The following is a 10,991-nucleotide window of genomic DNA, read 5'->3' on the forward strand; positions in this document are numbered from 1 at the left end:
ACTGTTAAAATAGTTACTAGTTACTAAAAAAATGTAACTAAGTTACAGTTACAGTTACAGATGGAGAAAAGTAACGAAGTTAAGTTACAGTTACCGAAAAAAAGTAACTGTAACTGTAACTTCGTTACAAGTAACTCGTTACGTCCCAACCCTGACATACATGTATACACATACGTGTATGGTATAAGCATACGTGTATGGTACGTATATTGATATTACCTGTAATTTTCTATAAATTACAATGTATGCAGTACGCACAATTTGCTTTTCTTCTCTTATCAATAATTGAGAAAATAGCAAATATATTCAAATAACCAGCTGTATATTTTTATATAATATAACAGAATATTATATACTATACAAAACATTTTTATGCATATATAGAATAAAATGGGCCTCTCTATCACCCATTCCCGTGAGAACGCAACCATAATATATGTATTTTTTTTTGTCTCTCCGATTTTTGCAAATAAGACATGTGTATTAGACACTTTTTTGCAACAATATTTATTAAAATTACACATTTCTAGTATAATAATAAATTTTTATTAGTTAGAAAAAGGCGACAGTTTATTTTCTGCTAAAATTTTTAAGAAATGTTGTCTCATACGTTTAACATCAGTGGAATATGTCTCATTACAAGAATTTCCTCCTAAAGCTATAGTTGTAGCAAATGCGGCAGCAAAGATTTCACAACATATACCATCAGGTTGTGTTTGAACGTCTTCAAATATTATATTATTTTTATTTATTTGTGGATAACGGCGATGAATGTAACTTTTTCTTTAGCCTTCAATGTTTCGTATGTACAGCCAGATAGACTGTCGTACACTCGAAGCTTGGTGCCGTCAAAAGAAATACATCGCCAGTGATTACTGCAATTTCCTCCAATAATTTGTAAGCTTTTGTCGTTACAACTTGCTTCAATTATATGAGGATATTCCAAATAATGCACACTTTGTGTCTCAAAACAAGAATTCTTTCTTATGACGCGCAAAAATCGGTCCAATGATTCGTCATTTATTTGACTATCAAAAGGTAATACATTTCCTTTACTGAATCAAAAGAAGCAACCCAATTATCTAAAAATTTTTTTTGCTTTGCCATATCGCGTTCTGTTAGTTCTGAATTTTTTGAGTAACTAACTATGATGCAATCATCTTGTTCTGCATTTAAAGCAGTTATAGTTGCTTTCATTGATGAAATATTTGATTCAATACATTTCTTTTTTTTGGGAATGTTTTTATCTTCTACATTACACTGTGGAAGACTCGTTGGTTTTCTTTTTTTAGCTACTTCTTGTTGAGCTTCTATTATATAGCTTGAATTTCTAATTGGCATATGTCGATTATGCCGACTATCCAAGATTTCCGGCAGCATGCAATCGTAATAGAAACGTGTTAAAAAGGGCAGCATTTGATTACTCCAAAATACAGTGTCCCTATTAACACGTACTATTTTCAAGCTTTTTGGCGTCCACACAGCGAAAATACAATAATCTTGCTGCGTTATATTTAATTGGCCTTGAATTTTATAGAAAAATCGGTGATTTTGATTCATCTTATATGGAGTTTTCTTATCAAAGATGCCTTTCAAATGGGGCAATATTTTTATGGCTTCTTCCGCTGTTAAATGCTCAGCTGATAGTGGACATTTTATTTCTACCAAACCATCTTCATCTACGAGCCCGTCTGAAGAAGCACTCAAACACGGATTTTTAATATCAATAAACAATCCGCAAATTTTTATCTCCTTTTTTAATGTTACAGCCAATTTTTTCCATTTTGCGACCATATTTCATAGCCGCAGTATCAATAGAGAGAGGAAATAAAATGTTTTTTATGGTTGCGGCGCAAAACGTTGTCGGTCTCATGCGACATAAAATTTCAAAATTAGACGCCGTCAACAGTTCCTGTCTCAGTGAATGCCACAAATCTGAATCACTTTGCTCTATTGTATTACGTTCAATTTGTCTCCAATTTTTCCCATTTTCAAACAACTTTTCCAAATGATTTTGTCGAAGTTGTTCAAAAACTTCGGGTAGAAGATCAGGTTTTTGTGATTGCGGACCGTAATGACAATCTGTTCCTGACTTCCTTTTACATTTTTGCCGTCCATTCATTTTCCGAGATTCTCTAGTTCTTGCAACTTTAATTTGTCGTCGCTTTTCCAGAATCTCGATAGTAGGAGGAACATTTTATCCATGCTTTTATGCATTTCCGTAATACCTTGTTTCCAATTATGTTGCAAAACTGCCCCCGCAACTCTAGCATTGTAAGAGCCTCGGTTATTAAAATTAATGCGCTTACCAGCAATTTCTTTTCAGATTATCGAATTGAACGACTCTACAGGATTGTTGGTGTATTTGTACAACAAACCGTCGGAATAAGCGCTTAAATATATGATAGCCTTCTCTACTCTTTGGTAAAGATCGTGTAACTTAAATTGAGAAACGATAATTAATTTTTCTTTGTTTCATAAAGGTCACATATACGACCGCGTTCCTTACATCGTTTATGTTCACCAAATATATGACTAGGAATGTTTAATATATCTTTTTGTAATTCTCTAGCTTTATCATGGTGAGGTTGCTCTTGTTTATTTCGTAAATCAATTGTTTCTATCACTTCTGTTCGTATGTTCATAACATTGTTCTTTACAACATTTCGTAACTGGACGAAATCGCGCTTTCTTTGCATTTTTGGCTGAGTTGTCCCTGCTACCGCCTGCAGCTTTTTGCATAGATTGTAAAGCAAATGATTGGTGCATTTTATTTTTTTCACGTTCACCATTTCTTCCCGATATGGTCTGCTATCAATGATAGCCTGATAGACGCTGCTATCGCCATCGGCAATAACTGTTCTAAAAATTAATTCATGCATTTCCAGGCTACTTTTAAAGCCTTCTGCAATGGCGTCGTTCTCCATACTTGTGGAGCTTGCGTTACGATCGAAATTTTTATATCATTTATGGTTTTTTGGTTCGATTCCGTTTTGTTCCGCTACATCGCATATCGTGCAATATTTATTGCGGATACCGACAAAAAGAACTTTTTTTGTGTAGTAACCAATTAAAGTACCAACACCGGAAAGAGAATCGTAGGCGTGGCCGTACAATCTTTTACTCCAACTACCATCAGCTATTACAGTTATGTACGGAATACCGTTTATAACATCGTTCCTTTCGAGAGCCAGTTGCTTTTCAGTTTGGCCAGCCATTTTCATATTTTCCATGGCTGTTTTTTTAAACTCGTCTACTAACATATCTCGATTTTGAATATAACTTTTATCGGACATACATTGAATATTCATAACTGCACACAGCTCTTCTAATTGGGCATAGCCAATTCCCACTGTAATAGTTCCTACTGCAGCAGCCATATCAATGCTTAATATTTTTGGATCTTTGGGTTCTGACCAGAATTTGGCTTCAGTATTGCACATTTGGCACTTGAAAGTAAAACGCGCCTTAAACTTTTTGGTTTTAGTTTTTATGAGTTTCCAATCTTTAAATTGGCACTCTATTCATTTTATATGATTATTGAATAATCTCTGGAGTTCTTTCCATACATGAGAAAAGTCAACAATGCGTCGGCCTTCAGGCAAGCTTTCCTGGATACAATTTTAATCCAGAAGGTCATTCTCGATAACAAAATAATTATCTTCGCAAAGTTTGACATCTTTATTACAAATATCTGTTTCAGAAATTGACTCCAGGCATTGCACTTTCTGAGTACTAACTTTAGAATCTATTGTATCGGAATCCGATTCCACCGATTTTTGAAAATCGATGGATTCATTGCTAGTATTCTCATATGTGCTATTCTTAGAGTCATTTTCCTCTTAGCCTTCGGTTTTAGTTTTTATGACTTTCCAATCTTTAAATTGGCATTCTAATTCTTTCATATGATTATTGAATGATCTCTGGAGTTCATTCCACATATAAGAAAAATTGACAATGCGACGCCCTTGAGGCATGCTTTCCTGGATATGATTTATATCCAGAGGGCTATTCTCGATAACAAAATGATTGTTATTTTCGCAAAGTTCGTCATTTTTATTACACACATCTGTTTCTGAACTTGAATCTAAGCATTGCACTTTTTGAATACTAACTTTTGAATCCATCATATCGGAGAATAATTCCACCGATTTTTGAAAATCGATGGATTCATTGCTAGTATTCTTCTATGTGCTATTCCTAGAATCATTTTTCTCTTGGCCTTCGATTTTAGTTTTTATGAGTTTCCAATCTTTAAATTGGCACTCTATTTCTTTCATATGATTATTAAATGATCTCTGAAGTTTATTCCACATATGAGAAAAGTCGACAATGCGACGCCTTTGAGGCATGCTTTCCTGGATATTATTTATATCCAGAGGGCTATTCTCGATAATAAAATGATTGTTATCTTCGCAAAGTTCGACATTTTTACTACACGTACCTGTATTTGAATTTGACTCCAGGCATTGCATCGCGGGTATTAACGATTGGATACTAACTTTCGAATCCATTGTATCGGATAGTAATTCCGCTGATTTCTGATTACCGATGGATTTATTGTTAATATCCTTAGATGTGCTATACCTGGAATCATTTTTCTCTTGTCTCTTTAGCTTTAGCATCCGTTGCCTGCAAAAAAGAATAATGTTAAAATATTGTTAAAAAAATTAAATGTATCAGTTATTATATAATTATCAAAAGAAGATTTTTGAAAAATAAATGCAGTCTCTTGTTTATAAATCTATATCTTATTCAAACTATATTATATTATACAATAAAGTTTTAATATAAATGTTTTATTTTTATACTAAGCAGAGGATACATAAACCGTATCTGATGTAAAGAAACAGTTTACGAATAAATAAGTCTTGCATAAAATATCTTCCAGAACGCACATGCAAATCGTTCTGGGAGAAGATATTTTAGAAGCAACTAGCAGACGAATAAATCGTCTCTGATATAAAATATCTTTTTTTAATAACCAAAACGCACATGCAAATAGTTCTGGGAGAAGATATTTGCAATTAGCAGACGAATAAATTGTCTCTGATATAAAATATAACCAGAACGCACATGCAAATCGTTCTGGGAAAAGATATTTTATACTAACGCGCGATATTACGCGCGCGCGCGTGTGTGCGTGTGTGTGTATATGTATATGTATATATATATATATATATATATGTATATATATATATATATATATATATATGTATATATATAAGAAAGAAGGGGGTTTCATTAAAATATCGCAAAAAATTTATAGATGGAGAAAATCTTGAAAATTTCGAAATCATCTTTATTTTTAGAATAATTTCAAGAATACGAAGTTTTATTGTGGACATCACGTTGCGGGACATCCTGTGTATATATATACATACATACATACATACATACTTTCATATATATATATATATATACAATAAACACAATAATAATTACCCTACAAATCAACTAATCTCTAACAATGCTTAAGCTCGTATATAAACAAACACAATGATAAATTATTAAATAATATTAGGCCATGTGTAACGAGCAAAAAAATTTTATTAATTCTTGGAAAAAAATTTTTTAATTTGAAAAAACCATTTGACAAACGCTTCGACCTGTACTTGGTCTTCTTTAGTGCGCAGTAATTGTTATGATAATTAGATAAATATAAATAAAAATAAAAATAAAATTATAATAATAAGTCGCAATATCGTGTCAAGTATGGTAAATTAAAAATTGATGTCAAAAATAAAAAGGCGAAATACGATGACATTAAATTCAAATCATCAAGCATAGCTCGACACGAACAGTCCAACGCTGAGTGCAAAAATCATATAACTAATCCGAGAATATAGAAAAAGAACTAAACGACACTCTCAAAAAATGGCAAAAAAAAGGATATATTTCCAACAAAGAATATTTTTCACTACGTTCTAGCGACTCCCTTCTCCCAAAATGCTATGGTCTCTCAAAAATACACAAGAAGAATACTCGATTTAGAATTATTGTGTCATCAATCAAGAGACACGGTAGTGTCTCGCGACCAGTTAAGGGCGTAGCGGAGACACCGTGTATCTTAACGCGAGTCGGACATTTGAATCTTTATAATATTTCGAATCCTCAATAATGGCTGAAGCAATCGAGTTTATACTAGACTTAATCGATAGATTGAGTTCGAATTATATAATAAAAGTGTCTTTATTTCTGCTCTACGTGATTTGTAAGCAGAGATATATAAATGCAAAGTCGAAATATGAAAAATTTCTATTAAGAAACGTCCCCGTCATCATTATCATCATCATTATCATCATTATCATCATCATTATCATCATCGACCACGCATACATAGTAGTATCGTGCTACACGTATTCACACGTATACAACACATGCGCACACATATATCACACGTACACAACACATGCAAGATGCATGTAGTGGTAATTTTGTCCATCTCGCACGTTTTACAACAGATGGCGATAGTGGCGCTCCACCATATCGGCAGCGTGCGGGGTTATGTTGGCTAACTCTCTCTCTCTCTCTCTCTCTCTCTCTCTCTCTCTCTCTCTCTCTCTCTCTCTCTCTTTCTCACACACACACGCACACACACACACACTCTCTCATTCTCACTCACTCACTCACTGTTCGTCTTGTGTACTTATTTAGTACATTCATGATCGGCAGCGTGCGGGGTTATGTTGGCTAACTCTCTCTCTCTCTCTCTCTCTCTCTTTCTCACACACACACGCACACACACACACACTCTCTCATTCTCACTCACTCACTCACTGTTCGTCTTGTGTACTTATTCAGTACATTCATGATTAAACATCTATATGCATTAATGTGAAATTTACTTACAATTAGTTTACTTGAAATATTCAATCTCTAAAGTGTTTATCTTATAAGATAGACAAAAAAATCTGAGTAAATAATAAGAAAAAATACAAGGATTATTATTGTCATAATTTTTTATCAATTAAGTATTCTCAACTATCCAATAATTAAATAAATACGTACAAATGTGCGCGCGTGTACACACATACACATATTGATATTAAAGAGATTGAAGGAGAGGAAGGAGAACATAAAAATTTAAATATTCACATATATTTTCAAATATTATATATGAATTTATAGTTTACATATCTAATTAATAATGAATTTCTAATTATATTAAACATATCAAAATAAAGACATACATGTATTTATCAAATGAATAAAATTATTGAATACAGACTTAAAAAATTTATTAAACATAAACTTAAAAAATTAATTAATTAAACATATTCCAAATTTAGAAAAAATAAACTTTATTTATATATGCAACAGCTTTTTAAACTAAATTTTTAAATTCTATTTTATATTAGACAATTATCTCAATCAACATCTACGTCCACATTAGCTGCACTGCAGACTACCTCTACAGCCACATTATCTGCTCCGCGGATATAGCGTTATGCCAAATCTCTAAAAACTCACCTTTAAAAAAAGGTAAAAAAAGGCGACCAATTAAGGGCACGCCATTAACAAAAATTATCCATTGCAAACCCATGTAGAATCCTATCCTATTGCAAACCCATGTAGAATCCTATGAAAAATTAATCATTGCAAACCCATGTAGAATCCTAGGCAAAATTAACCATTGCAAACCCATGTAGAATCGTACCCATTGCAAACCTATGTAGAATCCTATGAAAAATTAACCATTGCAAACTCATGTAGAATCCTATGAAAAATTAACCATTGCAAACCCATGTAGAATTGTATTAAAAATTATCCATTGCAAACTTATGTAGAATCCTACATTGCAAACCCATGTACAATAGAATTGTATGAAAAATTATCGATTATAAACTTATGTACAATCGTAACAAAAGTAATGAAATAAAATAAAAATTGTGTAGAATAAACTGTAGAAATCTGTAGAATAAACAGTTTTTGCAAAAAATGTGGAGCATTTGAGCTCTAGTAAGTCTAAAAATAAATGTAAACATCAATTAATAATAACTGATGTTATATATATATTATATATATAAACCAATTTGTTGCAATATTCACTATAAAAGGTTGTAAGGGTAAGATGGCTAAAAGTGAATAATTTAAAAGATAGTTAACATAATTTTACATAAACTGAAATATTTCATAAAATAAAATATTTGTAATATTTCGAAGTTTATGTAAGATTATGTAAAAATTATACCTTTACAACTTTTTATAGTAAATATTGCGAGGAATCGATTTATATGAGAAAAATTAAGGTAATTCTATTTTGAAAATATAAGTGACCTTTAAATAACCTTGAAAATCGCCGTTTAGGAAAAAGTCTGTGTCAACTTTTTCTTTTTCGAAATCCTGCAACTTTTATCTAAATTTAATAGAAAATGTATAAAAAATGCTCGACATTAGTACACACACACACACACACATATGGGTAAATTTATATAAATAGGGTGCTTTAGGAGGAATGATCAGGATTCTAGGATATGATTGTACACATCATTTTAAGCAAAGAAGTTTAGATAAACATGTTTAATAATTGTTCTATTCCGGTCATAAAAATATACAAAAATGAATGATATAATCTCTAAAAACTCACCTTTAAAAAAAGGTAAAAAAAGGCGACCAGTTAAGGGCACGCCATTAACAAAAATTATCCATTGCAAATCCATGTACAATAGAATTGTATGAAAAATTATCGATTATAAACCCATGTACAATCGTAACAAAAGTAATGAAATAAAAAAAAAATTGCGCCAAGTGAAAGGAGAAACTTGTACCAGTGGAAAATTAAAGTTGCAAACATATATAGAGTCGTATAATGAATCAGTAAAAATTTAAATTTGCAAATGTAGAATCGTACCATAAAAAAACTTATCTTTTAAAAAAAAAGATAAACAAGATGCCAAGTCCATGCGCCATGTGAAAAAGAAATAAAAAAATTTTAGTTAAAAAAACTGGGCGCGCTGCTAAGTTTCAAAATTACAATGCACCTTAAAGTAACATTAATTAATTTAAACACAAAACATATTTTAACTGTAATGAGTTTAAAAGTAACAATTTAATTTTAATATTGTTAGAATATTATTTAGCAGCGCTCCCAGTTTTTTTAACTAAAATTTTTTCCACTGGTACAAGTTTCTACTTTCACTTGGCGCAATTTTTTTTTATTTCATTACTTTTGTTACGATTGTACATGAATTTATAATCGATAATTTTTCATACAATTCTATTGTACATGGGTTTGCAATGTAGGATTCTACATAAGTTTGCAATGGATCATTTTTAATACAATTCTACATGAGTTTGCAATGGTTAATTTTGCCTAGGATTCTACATGGGTTTGCAATGATTAATTTTTTATAGGATTCTACATGGGTTTGCATTAGGATAGGATTCTACATGGGTTTGCAATGGATAATTTTTGTTAATGGCGTGCCCTTAATTGGTCGCCTTTTTTTACCTTTTTTTAAAGGTGAGTTTTTAGAGATTTGGCATAACGCTATATCCGCGGAGCAGATAATGTGGCTGTAGAGGTAGTCTGCAGTGCAGCTAATGTGGACGTAGATGTTGATTGAGATAATTGTCTAATATAAAATAGAATTTAAAAATTTAGTTTAAAAAGCTGTTGCATATATAAATAAAGTTTATTTTTTCTAAATTTGGAATATGTTTAATTAATTAATTTTTTAAGTTTATATTTAATAAATTTTTTAAGTCTGTATTCAATAATTTTATTCATTTGATAAATACATGTATGTCTTTATTTTGATATGTTTAATATAATTAGAAATTCATTATTAATTAGATATGTAAACTATAAATTCATATATAATATTTGAAAATATATGTGAATATTTAAATTTTTATGTTCTCCTTCCTCTCCTTCAATCTCTTTAATATCAATATGTGTATGTGTGTACACGCGCGCACATTTGTACGTATTTATTTAATTATTGGATAGTTGAGAGTACTTAATTGATAAAAAATTATGACAATAATAATCCTTGTTTTTTTTTCTTATTATTTACTCAGATTTTTTTGTCTATCTTATAAGATAAACACTTTAGAGATTGAATATTTCAAGTAAACTAATTGTAAGTAAATTTCACATTAATGCATATAGATGTTTAATCATGAATGTACTGAATAAGTACACAAGACGAACAGTGAGTGAGTGAGTGAGAATGAGAGAGTGTGTGTGTGTGTGCGTGTGTGTGTGAGAAAGAGAGAGAGAAAGAGAGAGAGAGAGAGAGAGAGAGAGAGAGAGAGAGAGAGAGAGAGAGAGAGAGAGAGAGAGAGAGAGAGAGAGTTAGCCAACATAACCCCGCACGCTGCCGATATGGTGGAGCGCCACTATCGCCATCTGTTGTAAAACGTGCGAGATGGACAAAATTACCACTACATGCATCTTGCATGTGTTGTGTACGTGTGATATATGTGTGCGCATGTGTTGTATACGTGTGAATACGTGTAGCACGATACTACTATGTATGCGTGGTCGATGATGATAATGATGATGATAATGATGATAATGATGATGATAATGATGACGGGGACGTTTCTTAATAGAAATTTTTCATATTTCGACTTTGCATTTATATATCTCTGCTTACAAATCACGTAGAGCAGAAATAAAGACACTTTTATTATATAATTCGAACTCAATCTATCGATTAAGTCTAGTATAAACTCGATTGCTTCAGCCATTATTGAGGATTCGAAATATTATAAAGATTCAAATGTCCGACTCGCGTTAAGATACACGGTGTCTCCGCTACGCCCTTAACTGGTCGCGAGACACTACCGTGTCTCTTGATTGATGACACAATAATTCTAAATCGAGTATTCTTCTTGTGTATTTTTGAGAGACCATAGCATTTTGGGAGAAGGGAGTCGCTAGAACGTAGTGAAAAATATTCTTTGTTGGAAATATATCCTTTTTTTTGCCATTTTTTGAGAGTGTCGTTTAGTTCTTTTTCTATATTCTCGGATTAGTT

The 10,991-nt window shown here is 31.7% G+C and overlaps 1 pseudogene; it reads right to left on the reverse strand.

Annotated features, from left to right (window-relative positions):
- Positions 1-548: 548 nt before the first annotated feature.
- LOC146720138 (uncharacterized) lies at positions 549-3,296 on the reverse strand (annotated as a pseudogene).
- Positions 3,297-10,991: the final 7,695 nt, after the last annotated feature.

The sequence above is a fragment of the Nylanderia fulva genome, unplaced genomic scaffold, assembly GCF_048542155.1.
Source record: "Nylanderia fulva isolate GAGA-0341 unplaced genomic scaffold, ASM4854215v1 Scaffold768, whole genome shotgun sequence".
NCBI lineage: Eukaryota > Metazoa > Arthropoda > Insecta > Hymenoptera > Formicidae > Nylanderia > Nylanderia fulva.